Source organism: Euwallacea fornicatus, chromosome 14, assembly GCF_040115645.1.
Source record: "Euwallacea fornicatus isolate EFF26 chromosome 14, ASM4011564v1, whole genome shotgun sequence".
NCBI lineage: Eukaryota > Metazoa > Arthropoda > Insecta > Coleoptera > Curculionidae > Euwallacea > Euwallacea fornicatus.
In genome coordinates this window covers 3,658,217-3,677,865 of record NC_089554.1, presented here as the reverse complement: position 1 = coordinate 3,677,865, position 19,649 = coordinate 3,658,217, and the positions used below count along the sequence as shown (strand labels likewise).

Here is a 19,649-nt window from a genome sequence, read left to right as displayed (position 1 = left end):
TTTTACGCTTGAAAAACAACTACTTACAACAAAGGGCCTGAGAAACCGTAAATCATTTCCAGATTTTATCGTGGTGCATGTAACATTACGTAGCGCCAATTCTATTGGGTATATGAGTCTAAACCAAAATCGTATGTATATGAACAACGCTATTTTATAATCTCCTGATACTCCTGAAAGCAGTGGTTGCCGCAATATTCCATTACAGGTATGACAAAAGAGAATAAAATTTAGAGCTGTATGTTGTTTTACTCTATTTTTCCGTTTTCAGCCCTTTTAGAGCTAAATGTCTAAAGACGCGAAGTCATTTTCCTTTATTGCATTCCTTTGCGACAACAATAATGTCCTGCTGTTGAATTAGAGCAAAAATCGACAGTTCAGTGTCAAGGGCAAAGGTTAACCGTTACGGTATGGCCTAATGGATGGTTGATCATTAGCTTGATGAGGACGCGCTTGTTGAACGGGGTGCCTCAGTATTGGAATTTGTTTATACATTTTTATATACAGTGAGTACATAAAATATGGAATAAATTCAATTAAAAATCAGATGTTTGTTTATTCGAAAAACGTTGGGGTGCGGCGATTATTATTTTTTGTTGCGGTTTTTTTTTTAATAGCAAATGCATGTATACAGGGCACCCCAAAAACAAGTTATGACCACCAACTTCACTTTTTTCAAATGTAAATACTTATTTTTTATTCCATTTAAATTTTTCGTCGAATTCTAAGTATATACACCGCAGTAAACAAACCTACCATATAAATCATTGTCTAGGTTATCGAAACGTTCAGACGTAAATTTCTCGATAACTGTTGAATTTAGGTATAGGACATGCTATATAAAATATACAATACTTAGAATTCGCTGCAGAATTAAATATTTAATTAAAAAATAAGTATTTCTATTTGAAAAATGAAGTTGGTGGTCGTAACTTGTTTTCGGGTTACCCTGTATACATGAATTTACCATCAACAAAAACCGAAAGAAAAAATAAGAATCAACGTGTCCCAGTGTTTTTCCAAACAACACACACCTGATTTTTAATTGAATTTATTCCATATTTTATGTACACACTGTATAAATACAATATAAAAAAGCGGTTTTTTGAAGTGTAGGAGTGAGGCAATAGTATAAATTTATCATATTTTAATGCACAGGTAGGTGATAAACTGGCACGAAAGTATATCATGTCAGGTACAGCTCGCCCAAATTAACTTTGCGGGTGAGGTGACGCGCGTAATGATAGAGCAAGCTTTCGGCGAGAACGAGATGACTCTAAAATATTAAAACTATGGAACGACATAAAGTCCATGACGAAAGTGAAAAGTAAAGGTTTTAGGTTCTATCTAACGGTTTTATCTTGTCTGTTCCCGCTGTGCCCTAATGGGCTCCACTTGTCCATGGCGTTAGGCATCTTTGCGCAAGACAATGTGTCAGATAAGATAGGACGAAATGCAAATGACCACAGATCAACGCAGATGGTTACATAACTAAGGTACTATTAGGGCACCTATGTAATATTTTTTCTCTTATAAAATTTCTATTTAAAAATTATGCTATAATTCTAATAAAATACATTGCAATTTTATTAAAAAAATTACAAAACTATTTAACATACAGGTAGTGCAGAAAGTATTCGTGCAGCAGATAATGTTATATAAATATGCAATAGCGCTTCGATGTTACTACACGTTTTTTACACCACCAAATTGATGATAAATACTCTTTGACTTTTTTAAAATATACTTTTTACTAAAGACGGAAAAAACTTATAATCGTTACGAGAACAAGATACACAAAGAAATAAGCAGGAACAGACTTGCAAAAAGTATTCGTACACTTCATGTTACACCTTAAACTATATTTAAGACGTGATCTATAGAAAACAGTGTATTAATAATTAACATTAATAAATAATTAGTTCAGTCCGTTCGGTAGGATAAGATTAAATTTTTGGAGACTATTGACACCATGAGAAGGTAGTGGAATATCATAGGAATTGCGACAAATAATTATTAAATTATATAATGACTAAAAATCATTAGTAGAACTTAGTTGGGTGGTAAATAGATCAAGGTGGACTATCTAAAGCACAATAGACAAATATTGCCTATAAAACCCTTTAAAAAATGGACGAGGCTCCGAACTTCCAAGAAAAATCAAAATCAAAATAAAAACAGAAAATAAAAAATAAAAAGTGCAGAAGAAATCGTTGCAGAAGTAAAAACTTCGAACAACAAGCAAGTTTCAATCAGTCCTATTAGCAATAATTTAAGAAATAAAGGGGACCATGGACGAACAGCTTGTAAAATGTACTTTATAAAGCAGGTCAATCGAAAGAAACTGTTACGAGTTCGCTGGAACTTATATTAACATCTCCATAAGATATTGGGATAGAGCGATTTTTATAGATGAGAGCAAATGTGAAGTTTTTGATAATAAAAGCCATTTTAAAGTATGAGGGAAAAGTGCACTGAATTTAATAAAAAAAAAAAAAAGCTTGCCACCAAGCGTAAAGCATGGGCGAGGTTCGGTAATGGGGTTGTATGGGCGTTTCAGGAGAACGATCGCTTCATTTTATATATGAAATAATAAATTAAAATGTGTATATAAGTTTTGAAAAGCCCACTTCTACGCTAATGTAACTAAACTGGGGTTTCGGCATGATTTTATATTTAGCTCAGATAACGATCTCAAATATAGAGCTCTTAGCGCTGGGGTTTGAGCTTTGTAAAATATCCCAAAATATTTAAAAGCATCTCCATGGGCACTGGACACTGACCCAATCGAACATCTTTGGGATCGACAGAAAAATTAGGAATTATGCGATTTCATCTAGAGAAAGGTCAAAGGTCGCCCGTTAAGTAGAATAGAATAATATACCGTCAACTTTGGCATCCCATTTAGTTAATTTCAGGCTTGAAAGAGTAAAAGCAATAATAAAGTCGAAAGAAACCCAACACCTTATTGAAATCAAATTTATTGTTACAATTTTGTTCATTTCACATTATTTTAGGAATATAAAAATACTTTTTGTGTTTTCATTCTAGTTCATTTAGTGGTTTATAATAATTACTTAGTAAACAATATTGTTATCTTGTTGTTTTTCATTAAAAATATATGCTAAACATACAACAAAACATTTATGATCATTTTTATTTTTTGTAAAATTACTTAACAACATCGGAACAGTACGTTTTATACAATATTACCTGCTCTACGAATAGTTTCTGCACTAACGATATTTTATTACAATTAATCGTCATCTAAGCTCTTTTCAGACTCACTGCTATCATCTTCCTCACTATAATTATCATTACCGTCGCCATTTTCTCCTAAACGTATAATTAATTGATCTACGATATTATCCAGAGATGGTGAGAGTCTATGTAAACTCTTTCCGTTTTTTTCCACACGTTCACAATGTGACATCCACTTGGTTACCTGTAACGTTCTCAGAGAACCGATTACAACATTCTTCAACGTGTTCCAAATTAGAATTAAGATTCCTCTCACCAACATATTGTTTCAACGTTGCCCATAGGAGTTCTATCGGATTCAGATCTGGATGGTATGGCGATAACCTTAATACTGTATGTGCTTTTTCTATGAAAAGTTTGTCGATTTTATATGTTTTACAACGAGTTTTTATGAAGTTTGATCACATTGTACAGTTCAATTTTCGTCATTTTGTCATTACGTGAAATACTTTTTTCTTGCAACTACTCCAACATTTTAACTTCTCTGGAACTCGTGGTTGGTACTTTATTACATTGAACATTATAGCATGGGGGTATTATCGATGGCAAGCACGCTCTTTGGAGACAGATTAGGAAAAAGCTTTTGTTCCAGCCATTTTGTATTTGTATTGTATTACAGTTCGTGTCGTTATGATAACTTCTGATTGGACCTAAATTTTAAATATGCATTTGACAGAAAACCACTTTCATCTCCTGTGCTAACAATAATTAATCGTTGTCCTTTAAAGATTGGTTGATGTAGGTGTTCGTTGCCTGGATGTACATAGGTTTTGTATAGAGTTTGAATGTTGGGGTTTTCCATTAATAATTTTTTGTTATTTTTCGTTTTTCGCCATGTAAACCCCATAGGTTCTATTCACTTGTTGTGAAAGTTAAGAAAGATATAATCTTTCATAAACTTTCATAACATCCCGAAAAATTCTAATCTTCTTTAAACTTTTTATGAATGCGGCCCAACGTTGAAACTTTCTCTTCTTGTAATTAAAAATTTATAATGAGCCTTCTTAGCGCGATGGTACCACAATCATCTGATGTTGATCTAGATTTGTTTCGTTCTCGTTTTTTGGGACTCAAAAACCTTCGTTTTCTATGCTTCCCATTTCAAGGAAAATATCCTGAGCGTTTCGAAGACTCGCATCAGTAGTCATAGCAACTCGTTATTGAATCTTTTCAAATGATTTCAGTGTTTCAGTGTTCTGTTCAGCTTCGCGTCTCATAAAATGCAACGTATTTCCAACAACTTCGCAGGTTTACCCATGCAATACTTTACGTTGAACTTTGTATTGACATATCTCTACATTGCTCATTTTTCTGCAAGTTAAGAGTCCTGTAAATCGTTACACACACACACGCAGTAAATGACGTAATTTTTTTTTCGTAGTATACCGCACCCTTCGAGCCGTCTGTCTGTTTACTGCACATCCAACACTTTGTCACTTCACCCGCAAAGTTAACGTGGATGAGCCATATTCATCATCACCTTAATAATGTTTTTCGGGCAGCTTATAATCATTTTCTAGGCGTTAAAATATTTTCAGGCTCTTTCCTATTGCAGGCAGGAAATACACTTTCTCAAACATTTATTTCCTCAATTGACATTCATTTGATAAACACGCTACAAGCTGTAGACAGGAACGAACATTCGAATATAATTTATGTACAAGATTTGTTGAAAACTGTATATTCTGTCCTACTCACTCTTCAGCTCCCAGAAAGTGTTCGCCGCTCACTTTCCTTCCATGGGAAGAGAAACAGTTAAATAAATGTTCAGATCCTAAAGTGGCACGTTATATGTGTCATTTTGATTCACGTAATATCGCATTCGTAGTAAGCAACGGGTGGTGGTGAGCAGTAGCTCGTGCTGCAAGGAATATCGGCGACAAAGAATTAGAGCTTTAGTGAGCCGAAAAAGCGTTTTACTACCTAAGCACCATTAATAATCTCGTACGTGACTCGACCAAGGAACCCTTTGAGGCAGTAATTCCATTTTTTGCCTTTCCAAAAAATGCCCATTGTCGCTCTTCGAGTTCTCTATCAAACATGCTCATTTTTACTGTTGTACAACGGCTTGTAATCTGCTTTTTCTTCTAGAAGGTTGCTCGTTTAAGTGATTAACGAATAATGCAGAAATCTGCAGGAAAGCGAGTAATTTAAATTTAAATTTCTAAACCTCAGCACTACGATAAATAAACTATGCAATAGCAGAGTTTTCCCCATTTATTAATCTCGAAACCTTTTCCTGATGGGCTGTTAAACGTTCTCGATTTAAAATTATTTAAAAGCGCCAAACCTCGGCAAACCAGGAGCTTGAAGTGCGATTATACAAATGAAAGGACCCTCCTGCGTTGAAATATTAAAAATGCTCCTGCTGACAGTTCTGCACTTTTTTAATTTCAGTCTAACTGTCTGACGCTTTTAAAATAAATGATATTTTTCCAAAATCTGACAATCCTAATGAAGAGAGGGTTACAATTTTTTTGCTTTTAACACAATAGAGCTGAGTTGGTAATTCAGCTCTTAGGCGCAGCAGTTGTCTTCCATTAACAAAATTATACCCTTTCTTACATCTTCCCCATCTTACGTTTGATATAATGATGATAAATTAAACCCAAATCTATGCTCGTATTTTGGATTAAATTGCTTGCTTAATTGCTGCTCCGGCGCTGATATTTACACTTTAATTATCTGACTGCATTGTTGTATTAATTAAAATCATCAAATTGCATTACCGAATGGAGGCAGTTGACATCCAAGCTCGAGGCGCACACCCCTGCTCGTCTTGGGATTGCTTCTTTTCAAAAGTCCGTGCTTAGATTACCCTTGGGGAGTTTGGATTTTATTAAATTATTTTTAAATAAGAAATTAAAAGACCAGAGGGAAAAATGACAATAAGGCTAATGGCGATCACACACCTTCCCGATTCAGTGTACGTAAACAATGCGACAGATCCGTTCTTGATTTCCTCTCGTGCCGCATTGGGCGGCTAAAGCTTGTCTCTCCAAATGGGCAATCTCTAGGTGCCTTTTTGGACAAAGAAACTTCTGCTGCCGAATGCCGGATTTCGCAACACGTATATACAACGTGTATCGTAAATAATTGCGTTAATTTAAGCCAGTGGGAGATCTCGTTAAGGGTAACATTTTTTTTCTATATGCCATTTTTCTCTTATCTTTCCCTCCTTGAAATTCACGATGCACTAACGATCCTTGTTGTTGAATTAAAATTATTTAACAAAAAAAGGTTGATAAATCGGATTGCTGCTGCACGTACCCTCGTCAACATATCAAACTTATTTTGAATCGCGGCCAGCTATTGTTTAGGCTCGGTGTTTCGGAAAGTTAAGCAAAATAAATCTATCAAAAATCGTTCATTTTTCAGATAATGAACACACGGACATGGTGTTGGCATATGGTGCCTCCGGCGAAAAGGCAGCTGCAGCTCTAGCAGGATCTAATTACGAAAGTTTCCGGGCTGTAAAACTACTAATAAACGCGCTGTGCATGTAACTCGACATCTTTAGAAAATTAGGTAAGGAAATCTTCTTCAATCATTATTAACATATTACAATAAAAAAAATAAATTGCCAATAATCACGGCATGTTTCAAACGTTATGAATTCGGTTCAAGTACAGGAACCTGCCAGCCTTTCTGCAGTCGTTTTCGCCATGTCTTTATGGTCGAATGGGCCAATGGCGGGTAACGAATTTTGGGCAAAACTATTTAAAATTTTCTCTTGACGACAAGGTGTGATCGGTAAAAAAGCATTAAGGAAAGTTGTTGCTTTGGAAATTTCTACCACTAGTTGAAATGAACGCACTTATTTCTGGCACACCCTATATAACTTTTTTATTAATTTTTTGTCAATTGTTATTGCTCCCCGCGTTCGTGGCAATTAACTTATCGTCAGTGCGTTTGGTGGTATTTTTTTAAGCTTGACGTGGACGGAATAGTTTTCTCGCATTAGAACGGTGGAAAACCGCCCCTTCCTCCAAGAATATTTCTACTTTAAGTGTCAGAATATGAAAAGTAAAAGGGAGAAATTTAATGGGGTCCTATAAATTTTTTTCTTCACGAGGCAATAAAAGATCCTGTGTAATGCCCAAGAGACCAGCTTCAGGGATTGCAGCTTTGAGCGGCAATACCTCAATAGCTGGCCCTTTCACGTAAAATAATTTTCTTCTTTTATGGCCAATTTTGCAACATCAGTTTAAACTTTCAGTTCCAAGTTTTATTGCAGATAAAATAATGCAATATTTCGAGCGTCCAAACCTTTTTTATTAAACTATTTTTTGAGCCGTTTCGAAGGAAGAAGGAATTAAATGTGAACTCTTATATCTGGAAATCTTGTTTTTAGGTCTGCTGAAGGCGTCTTTCCATGCGGCCCTCCCTGCATAACGGTACCTTTGATCGTAAATTAGCACTAACACATCCTTACAGTTCACACAAGGAACTCACTCTACTTAGTGATTAGAGATAGTTTTACGCTAACATTATAATGATAAATTGATGAACTAAAAAAGTATTCTCTTTAATTAGTTCAACTACCCTGTGTTTCCGATTATTCGAATCGTTTAGGGCTTTCGAATCCGTTTTACTGCAGAACGTTGGCTCTCTGGTTCGCTTATTATTGACTTTTCATTAGCGATGACAAAATTGAAATTGGGAAATTATTTTATTTATTGTTCGAATATGGAGTGTGATTTAATAACAGGTTTTATTATTAATTAAAACATGTATAATAAAATTGGCCGTTATAACTAATTGGATTAAATTATGTAAGTACTTAATTCTTTTATCAATTTTGTTTTTCGGAGAAGTACAAAAAAAAATTTTAAAAAAGCAAAAAAAAAACCGTTGGAGAATTAAATCATATTTAATTTTCCGTTAGTTTCGCCCTTGTTATTTTAAAATGACAAAATAGCAAATTCATCTCTCGTAATTAGTTTTCTGCAAAAATTGACTATTTATAGTCAGCAGTTTGTCTTTGCATCTACCTGAACAAACACGATTTCTCAAGCTCTTTTAATGGAAAATCTTACCGCGGGCAATCGTAATAAGTCAAACGTCTCACGATCTCTTAAAATATCCCATCAGGGTTATTAGCCAGGGATCGTGCTGGCAAATGGAAATGAAAAATTCGTCATTTGATGTTGCTCTTCATTGGCCGTTGCAGGAGGAATAAATCTTTTCCCTTTTATGGACGAAGGTACAGATAAATGGGTAGTTATGCCAGAACCAGGCTCTAAAGTTATAACTTTATCAAAAAATAATGGCTAAGAAACTCGTTGGAAAACTCCCAATTTTACTTTGTGTTTTAAAAATTTTGAAACATATTTCCCAAGACGGAGCTTGCAGAATGTTTGGAGAGAAATATTCCATAATTGTTGCATGCACGAACCCAAAGTTGCTTGAACCGACTTCGAGACGAAGAATTCAAATTTGTTGAATGAAAATCGGGAAGAAACCCTTGAGTCGCTTCACTACAGCGTTTGTAAAAAGTATTGCAACATATTTGTAAGTTTCACGAACACCAATTTTTTTTTTATGTTTAAACACGTGTAATTTTATTTGAAAAATAGCATTAAGTTCATTATCTTCGATGTTAAAATTTTTCATCCCTATTCAGCTACCCCTTTTCACTTTTTATTTTCAAATGGAAAAGTACCGATTTTTGTAAAATATCAAGTAAAAGCAGTTCGATGAGGGATACGTCGGTATGCTCAGAACTCAGATTGGGTTCCAGTAACAATTCGAAAATGACTCAGTCGTTCTTTGAAACCTTTTATGCAATTATCCAGTGTTGCTTCTGTTATGCATTCTAATTCTATCTAAAGTTTAAGACATAAATCATCCAAATTTTATGGTATATTTTTGTAAATTCAACCTATTAAGTAAACCCCAAAAAAAAAATCAAAGGGTGTCAGATCTGGAGATTGTAGCGGCTATCCTCTGCACCTCCTAAGGAAAATCTCTGCAATATACTCTCTCAGGGCCATAACGTAATGTAAAGTGGAGAGACGTACCGTCTGGTTGGTACTAAGTATTACTAGTTGCTTTTTCTCTATTTTCTGTAGGAAAAATTGCGACGATTGATGGAATTATTTCACTTTGCAATAGGATAAGTATGATGCGTTGCTTAAGTTTCCGTCTATGAAAAATATACTGATGAACTGGTTGCCGATTATATGTATCCATCCGCACATTGAGCTTTTGCGGATGTTGTATATGCAAGGTCAGTGTCCACTGAGGATCATCTGTAGACCAGCAGCGATAATTATGTCCGTGAATAGATCCATTTATGCAAAACGCTACTTCATTTGAAAATAAAAATTCAAAAAAGAACCTTTTATCCTGAATGCCTTTTTATTGCATCAATTCACAAAATTCTATTCTGCCATCATCATCTTCGGGTGTCAGCTTTTAGGAAAGGGACATTTTGTATGTATGAAATTTTTTTGGTTTTTCAATATTACTTACTGATTTTGCAGATACATGTTCCAGTTTAATGAAATTTTTCAGTAGTATTAGTAGAAAATCTGTATTCACTAAAGAAAGAGCTATCGGCTTCAATGGACTTTTTGCTCGTGACGTAATGTTTTACCTTTTTTCTTTGCAATTCGATTAAATATATACAAAAAAAAGGAATAAGAAAAAAATCCCAATTCTTGGAAATATTCCAGCAGTATAGTGGAAGGGAAGAGGAAGCAGGACTGTCTACTTTGTCTTGTTAGGCAAAGCGAGTATAGTCCAATTATAGTGGTTGTCTTTCCATTTAGATTGTACTTGTAGTAATATTTCCGTTATTACAGTCATTAGTGTCCGTTCATATAACAGTGCATTGGATGGATTGTGGGGAAGGTGCTCGGGATGCCTCATCTCGGTGATTAGTTTCAGTGCGACGTGTTCTGTACTTTGTATGTCTTGTTATCTCTGTAGCATTTGCTCTTAGTATACGTGTATAGTCCAATAGCGGTCTGCAGACGGATTTGGAAATTTAGGTGGCCGTTTTGGATACTAATTCCTCCATCGGTGCTACAGATTGTACAGAAGTCATTGTGTTGTCCGTTCGTGTCTGCAGTTTTTCATCGCTTTCCTCGTGGTTTGATCGTGTGTGATAAGTGTAGTGTTGTCAGCGCATTGCACTATACATGCCGTTTTGTCAAAGTGATTTTTATCTTGTAGGTTATAGTTGTATGTGGCAGTAAATGTTGTAAAAATATGGTGTGAGTGGCGATCCTTGTGGGAGCCCTTCCTCAGGGGAAAAAGGCAAAAGAAAGGGTGTCGTTTATGCGTACCTCTAGGTGTCGGTTTTTTATTAGGTTCCTTATATTATCTACTAAGTACTTCGGTGTGTTAGGTCGTATACTTGTCCTTTGTGGCAAACATTGTCCAATGCCTTATTTATGTCCATAAAGAGACACAATGTTTTATTGTTTTCTAGGTGTGAGGTTTGTATCTTATTGGTCGGTGTAAAAAGTAGGAGTACCATCGAGTGAATAAGTTTAAAGCCGAATTGATATGTTGATATTTGTTGACTAATTTGATTTTGCAGTCTCGTTTTAATTATGTTTTAAAATATTTTGCTTAGTACAGGAAGTAATGTTATAAGTCTGTAGTTTTCTGTTTGTGTGTTGTCCAGTCCAGATTCAGGAGTGGGAATCATTATTCCCGTTTTCCAGGTCTCTGGAAACGTTTCGCATTTGACGCACTCGTTGAGCAACTCCAGTATGAGTTTGTGCATTCATTTGATCAGCTTTGTCCGTAGTTCATGTCAAATATTATTGCTAAGTAGTCTTATCCAAGTTCATTTGTAAGCTTAACATTGCTTATGACATTTGTCATGTTAGCTGTGCAAAGTAATAGGTCGAGGGCCGAATCTTGAGTTTTAAGTATCAAAAATGTGGTCGACGTATTGTGTCTTTTTAAAATCTGAGTTGTCCAGGAATCTCTTTAGTTGTTTTGTCTTGTTTTTGCTTAGAGTGAAATCTCCCACAATAATCATATATTTGTAGAGACACGATTTGATTAGCATGTTTTGTTCAGTGCTGGCGCGAGGAAGGATGTACACCAAGAATATGTGGATGAAGTCGTGTGAGATGGATATAGTCAAAATTAAAATTTAACGTAATGCAACACTTTCTGCAAGCACTGTATATTCATATTAGAAAACTCCCATCCTCGATCATCCTATAGAAGAGAAATAGAAGGCATTAGTTTTTTAATATAATGATAGTGTTTAACTAACCTGAAGGAAACTTAATAACTGACAGAGTAATGGATAAACAGTTAATTTAAAATCATGGTCATTATTTCTCTATCTTTTTGCCCTTTTCACTCGGTAACCGGAAAGCGTAAAAAAGCGGAACGTGGGTTAATGGTATAAAGCAAATCATTTCCTTGACACAACGCATCAATGGAATTTTTAACATTTTGACGTATAATAACGGGCAATAAAGAGTATACAGGAGAAGAATTTTCGCCTAAAATGAAAACTTAATAAAGTGCTGCCTTCCAGAACCCGCCATGAATTTTAGACTCGTTTCCGTCTCGCTATGGGATTCATAATAACTTGCCACAATTTTTGTTTAATTATCTCCTTCTTCTATGACATTTAGATATTACCTGAGGTTGGTTTGGTTAATCGACCCAAGGGATAACAGAAATCTGAACAGGGCACATCTCCTGTTGCTAAATAATTCAATGCGAGCTGAAAGAGCAAAGCTTCATTTACCACAAAACCACACAGTTATTAAAGTTTCATGTGTCGTATTCACGCACCTTTCAGGACATGACACGCAAACCGGTATGGGGGATCAGTAATTAATTTGCTTTGGTAAAGTGTTTGATTTGCATTTAATACAACTTTAATACAAGTACCTTTACTTTAATAAAGCTTCTTAGAGTGTAATTTTGAAGGTATTACTGGAGGGTTGTTTGTTTTAGCCTGAACTAACCTGACGAGGTAGTTCTGCTATATTTATTATTGAGGGCTACGAGGCTGATAAGGAAATGAATGATTATAAGCCACAGCTTAGTGTAAGTGGTAACAGACTTCAGTGCTTTGCGGCGGGTCCTGGTGAAAAGAACGGGATACCCGGCGCTCAGAACAGATCCCCCACTGCCCAGTTGATAGAAGGTTTCACCATGTGGGGACGAAAAGTTGCATTGACTTTATTTCGATATAAAAAAAATTAGTTTTTAGTTCATTTGTCCACATTGGGTGAGTATGTCGTTCGCGAATGCAATTCCCAATTGGCCTTTAATCTATAGATCTACCAAATCATCGACATAAGCTTACGAAAATGAGGATCCGACTCCACACATTGCAGTATATAATAACGGAATGGGATATCTTCTGATATATGTTTCCTTAGGTTTATTCAGACACTTGCTGAAATCGTGATCAGTATGAGAAGACTCTGCTCAGATTACAACTATTAATTAGCCTCGTTCCACGTATCGTGAGAAAGAAAGCTCGATTTATTATACTTCGAGGTTCTTACACAGGGCGTCCTCGAAACCTTGTTACAAATGAGTGTATCGAGCCAGCGAATGAAAGACTACGGCGATTCAGCTAATCTTGCCTCAGACAAAAGTTGTTTCTTTTCGTTCTACAGGCTGACGTAGTGATTTTTAAAATTTTTTAGATTGACAATAATTATCAGTTTTCGATTAACGAATTTGAAGTTGCTTCCAAGGAGGTTTTAGGCAAGACAAGTTTATTTGAATCATCTATTTTATCAGTGCAGATAATTCTCTGTAAAAATAGTTTGACGCACTGTGGAATGGACCAAGTAAGTTCTTTACGAGGCACGTTCATCTGAGTCGCTCTGTTGTTCGTTTACCTCTAGCGCCCAGTTCTCGTTGGCAGCAATGTTTCTGAAACACCCCGTAGATGATGCTCAAAATATTATTTTTATTTAATCTGACTAGGGAAAATCTCGTTGTTTTATAAATGTTTATTTTGCGTTACCCTTCTACCGTTGACATAAATTGGCGCGAACCTGAGGGAAAAACCTGGATTTGTAAACAAATTTCAAAACTGACGTTGAATTTCAATTAAACGTGAACAAAGGCTTCGTGGTTAAATCAACGAAACCGACTCCTAATATTTTATCAGAGGATAAAGTAAAACCAAATCTTATTACGGAAGCAAGAAAATTGGTTTTCGTTCCGAAACCGAATTTGTCTTACATCCGATAATTCTCGGCACAGAATCGGCAAATTACTAATTCCTTTGGAAGATCCTCGTAGACGATGTGCGAATTTGCATTCGCGAAACGATCCGAACTCAATTTGCAAATTAAAATTGTAAAAAGGTGCGCCGAAATTCTTTTCTGATGTGAAGTTGGCGAACGTCTGCTGAATAACTTCTGAAATTTGATGAAACTTGACTATGCGTATTTTATGAGTGGATTCGGCAATCGTTTGGTAGGAGTAATTGAATTCGGAATTTTATTAGAAATGTGGAAGTTTCATTAATGATTTTTGATCTATCGGAACTGGGACCTTACTATTTTCTACGCAGCTTTAGGTAAAATGTCATATATAAATATACAGGGTGTCCCACAAGTGTTTCATTATATTTCAGTGGGTAATAGTACATTGAAAAATAATATGACTCCCTATATAAACCATATTCCAATAATGCTTCATTAAGAAGATACATATATATATATATATATATACAGGGTGTTTCCTAACTACGTGTAAAAAATTTAAAGGCGTAATCCTCGACTGATTTTGAGTAAAAAATGTCTAAAAAACATATGTCCGCAAATGCCTTGTTTCCAAGATACAGGGTGTTGAGTGAAAGACGTTGAAAAGGGTTTTAAAGGTTTCTAAAGGTTTGGTGGTATTTACTAACTTGTTTATTGTTAGTTTTTTTTGCTACTTTCACTACTATAAACAAGATAGTCAGTGTTATTTTGGCGTTTTACTCTCTAAAGTGAAAGAATTTAGTTCTGTGTCCCAAAAATCAGATTATACCTCAGTTTTGAAAATTTTTCAAATGCCTAATTACACTAATCAAGAAGTGGCCAATATGGTTTTTCTTTACGGCCTTGCTGATGGTGAGTGTTTGGCAGCGAGGCGCATTCACATGGAAAGGTTTCCAAACCACCAAGCTCCCAACCACCAAACCTTTAAACAACCTCTTTCAACGTCTTTGTGATACAGGATCTCTTATGAAAACTCCAGGAGGTGGAAAGCCAATAACACGTCGAACACCAGAAGTAGAGGAAGAAATCTTAAGACGTATTGAAGAAAACCCCGGAACCCCCGGAATTGTCTTTTCTAAAATTCGAACACCCAAATTGAATCATTTTGGAAATAAAATCTCTTTTTCTTGTCACATTTCAACACCCTGTATCTTGGACACAAGGCATTTGCGGACATATGTTTATTAGACATTTTTGACTCAAAATCAGTCGAGGATTACGCCTTTAAATTTTTTACACGTAGTTAGGAAACACCCTGTATATGTATGTATATGTTTTTGATCGATTCCTCAGAGGAGGACAGGAACGAATTTACTATTGCTGCTTTTATAGATTGATATGAATAATTTCTTCCGGGCTAAACGTCATTGAAACGTTCCAGTTTTACAATTCGAACAGTTGGATTTAACATGAAATTTTAAAGTCTCATTCAAGGATTCATTCAGATGTGTCGGTGCGCATACTTATGGCTTGAATATTCACAGAATCCCAGCTGCGTTCATGGTTTGCAAAACAAATTGGAATTAGAGGCGCTGCACCACTTGTCGGTTTGTCAATTTCAAATCGAATGCCGTTTTATGCGTTTAATCGAATCTGTTTAATTTGAAGTGTGATGACGCTAACAATGTCTTTGAGTTGATGTTTATATTGCGTTCACCTTTTTCCATGCCAGTAATTTATGTCATTTCAGTTAATCCAATTACCGGAATCCACTGTCAATTAAATATATTATTGAGGGAAATATGTTTAACATACACATTTCCAATAGGTGTATTTTAATCAAAATAATGGAAAAAGAGTGTCCATTATTTCGAAAACGGCTAAATTAAAATAAACATACAGTGGACTGTTTGTTCAACTCGACTTCTCTCTCGGACAATGTCTATATATTATACAGTAGAAATAAAGTAGGCAACATTGTTTAAGGACTTTTGTAATCATTAACTGAAATATATTCTAAACGTTATTTTTGTGCAAGCTGTTTGTTTTTGAGTGTTTACAGTGTCGTTTGGAAGGAAGTAAAGTAGTTCCCGACTGTTCGGGTTAATAGAATTCACTTAACGTTTTAAAACAATAAATAAAACACGATTTCTTATGGCATTTTAGTTGCCCCCCTAGGACAGTAGATAAACAATATGTCAAGGGGGTTAAAAATCTGTCTGCATTCCAGCACGGCGCCCTCTGGATACCTCCTCTGCCGAGTCCGGGTAACCAACCTCGGAGGAGACTGAGAGAGGTAACAGGCCCAGAAGGATGGATGTGCAATGGGTAAAACCGGGGAGTCGGACGCAAACAAGTCGGAGGCGCGATGTGTTGCACCATCAGAAACGAGCCCTTAGGACAAACACAACAATAAGGCGATATGCAAAGGAATGCTACAATGCAAAGAGAAGCATCTCGGGAGAAAACGCAAACAGGCAGGAACAATTTCCATTAGGGAAGAAAAATGCATAACTTTCTTTTAGATGTTTGCATCAGAATTAATAATAACATGAAGAGATGGAACCAGAAGAGCGTAGACAAAGTGATTGAAAGGAGCAAGAGTGGCGTTCCCTGCAACTTGTAAGAACGCAAATCCACTATAGGAAGGTGAGAAGCCATTACGAAGGCTCGTTTTATTACACGAATTGCGTAAAAAAGTACACCAGTACCGAAATGATCCAAAGAAACAGTAGATGATCATAAAATGAACAGACGAAGAGAATGCGGAGACTATTAGAGGATGAGTGGACTAGTTAGTAGCTATTCGCAGTTTTCTCTGCCTCCTGGAGATATATCTCTTTAAGACAATTTCGAAATCAGAGAGAGTTCTTTCAACTCAGGTTTTTTAATATGTAGACGCTTCGGCGAATCTCCTTACTACCCGGCCATGAAAACACCGGCCGGGTGTTTTGAAGATTTTTTTCGTGACAAAAAAAGGTCATAAGTGAATTCCCTGATGCACGTGTATCGTATTATAAATGATTTTATTTCATATTCTCGCTTAATTTACAATGAATTTTTATTTTAGAACACAATAAAAAATTTTCTTGAAAATATGGTGAATGGGACTTTTGTTTACATTTGCCACCCTGATACAGTCGAACGCCATTAGATATGTATGAAGACCTGCTGGTCCCAAATATATACATTGATATTTATTTTATAAATGTATACATTCAGAAAAACGAATATTTTAACGTATAAAATCTCCTTTAGGTTATGGGTTTCGAGTTTTACGTTTTAAATTATTCGGACACACTGTGGCAACAGTAAGAATAAATGATTAATTTAATAACATTTGATCCACACAATTAATAAGTACACAGTGTATCTCCTTAAGTTGGAATCATATGCGAAACTTTTTCATTGTCAGTTTTACGATAAAAAGTAATTCACAGACATTCAAATATTGTTTGGCATGCTAGATCTCCTGACAACTCCTGTAGATTATTTCTTATGCGATTTGTTAACACAAAAAGTTTACCACTACAGGCACTTGAAAGATGTTCACCATTTGGACAGGATCATTTCGGAAGCACGTCAGAAAATTACTCCAAATGTGATAATGAATGTATTAAGGGAATTTGGCAGGGGAACGATTAAATGTTTTCAAAGGAAGGGTGGCTATATAGAGGCTCTAGTGGAATAAATTAAAACTAAAGTAAATATCCTACAAAGTTACACCAATTATTAACTCTTTGTCTTTTCCTAATGACAAAATAAAGTACGTTTATACATTAGTTGCCTATATAAATTGCGTAATTATTATGAAAACATATTGAGACACAAAAAATGTTCATGTTTTTAATAAATAAGAGGTAAAAGTGCATTGTCGAAACTGACAATAATAACATTTTCTTGGGAAAAATTCATATTTTCAAGGAAGCTGGTATGCGACTCTAAAAACGTGATGTTTTATCATTTCACTTTAGGTTTAATACTCTGCAGAATTTTTCAAGGGAAATAAATTTTTTTGTCAAATTAATACTAAAAAAGTTTTTCATATGTTTCCAACTGAACTAGACACACTGTATAATGGTTGTGGAAACGACCGTAATTTTTCAGACGAAAACTTTGTGGTTAAAGTTCTCGGGAATTTGATGTATTAGCCCGAAACAGAGTAATAATTAGTTCCAAATTAAGTGGCGCTGTAGGAAATAAACTAATAGACCGTAGGGTTCAATATACAGGGCGTTAATGAATACGTGTTACATATTCATAGGACCTACAAAGGGATTGAAAATTGACCAACTTTTATTAATTAGCTCATATGCGGACACGCATTGTTTTCTAGCCATGGTTAGATTTAGATTATTGATTATTTAGATTAGTGATGCTCATATTAATCAAACACTGCCAATGACCCATCCGTATGCGCGTTAATTCTATGATTACTTTGATTGTTTTTTAAGTAAGCTGTTATTCTTTTGATATCTGTTGTCAGTTTTAACGTGTCAAATTTCTTAGATTGGTCGAGTTTTCATAGCTTAACTTAATTGTAAATGCCCACATTTAGCGATTGCGCGAAGGAGGTGTTACTTTACAGTCAAGTTCACTATACAAAGGAAGAAGAGCATGTCAGCTCCATTTAGCTCAAATTCTTAATTGGCCAAGGCGATCGCATAGAATATTTGCCATAATATTTCAGTGATTACAAAAAACTGGAAGAGTACGCCGTAGTTAATAGGGCGGACTGTGGAGTTCAGAGAAGTCACCGAACTACAGAGTTTTGAAAAAGAGGTGCTTGATAGGGTTGAATAAGATGCATAAAGTAGCACTTGAACTGTTGCAAGGGACGTGACAATTAATCATGTAAGCATCTTGCAAGTTTTGAGAGTACAGTTCCACCCTCACCATCTCCAATTAGTTCAAGCACTAGCCCAACTGATTATGCACGACGTACCATTTTCTCTCGGTGGTTCGTTCAACGTTGTCAAATAGAGCCTGATTTTCCATGGTTTGTTCTTTTTTCTGATGAAGCTACTTTCACCAAAACGGGTATTTTTAATTCTCGCAAAAGTAATATTTGGGTTGACGAAAACCCACATGATATTCACTATCTTTCAACACAAGTTCGGAATCGACATGTGGGCTGGGATTGTCGATGGCTATTTAATTGGACCATACCTTCTTCCACCTTGGTTTATCGTTCCCATTGCCTTGAACTTTGTGCAACAAATCTTGCAGTATCAATAATCAATCAAAATATGATACGTAGACGCGATGCCTGCACCGAGGTTGGTGGTCGCCATTTTGAACAATTATTGTAGCTATTGACAGGTTAAAAGGTTGTAATGAGTGTCATTTACCGTATTTGATTACTAAAAGCATCACTAATAAATCTAGCCATGGCACGAAAACGGTGCGTTTCCGCACATGAGTTGGTTAATAGAAGTTGGTCAATTTGCAATCCAGCTGTACGCCCTATAAATATCTAACATTTATTCATTAACATCTTGTATACGAAAGAGGTTAAAGCTCACTTAACGCTCGCCATCAACCCTTCAATCTATTATTCATAAACTGGTAATTAAAAAGATAAATATCTTTCTTTTTTTTTCAAAAAAACGGTACTTAAATGCCTTTTTTATGAAGCGGCACGTTTTTTTAATGTAGGAGTGTTCTGATATAAAAACTTATACCACCCACGGCAAAGGTTTTGAAGTAATGTTTGTAAACAATGCTTATTTTCGTTTCGATATATATATATATTTCACCTAAATAATCCAACCGTGTGCCTTAAGAGCATTATTCATCTTTTAGCATGTTTAGTCCGGGGTCTTTATAGTCATTTTAAAGCTCGTAATAAAATATCCTGTCAATTACTCCGGAAAGACCCTTCGCCTCGCCCTTCGCTAAAGGTGCAAAATTCACCTGAGTATAATTCTTGGGGTAAACAAGGGAGTAAAGTCTTGACGTTTTTATACCACTTCGAGAAGAAACCGCATTAATTTAAGTTGATTATCACCAGTGCGGCTTCGATTGGGATTCAGGTTGGATTTGGGGATCCCGGCTATTAAAGTTCGTCCAGGGATCATTAAGTTTGATCTTCCCAATGCTGAATCACCCAGTTTCATTACCCCCTTGTTTCATAGATTTGTTACAGACGGCTTTACCAGTTTTGCAATACAGCTTTATTGCTGGTCCTCCTTAGAAAATTATGAAAATACATGTATACAGCGGGGC

General features: G+C 35.6%; 1 protein-coding gene across 1 annotated transcript in view; it reads right to left on the bottom strand.

The window, feature by feature from the left end:
- LOC136343224 (dopamine receptor 1-like) overlaps window positions 1-19,649 on the bottom strand; it is a 145,970-nt gene that overhangs the window by 18,339 nt on the left and 107,982 nt on the right. The gene's annotated exons all lie outside the window — the stretch shown is intronic.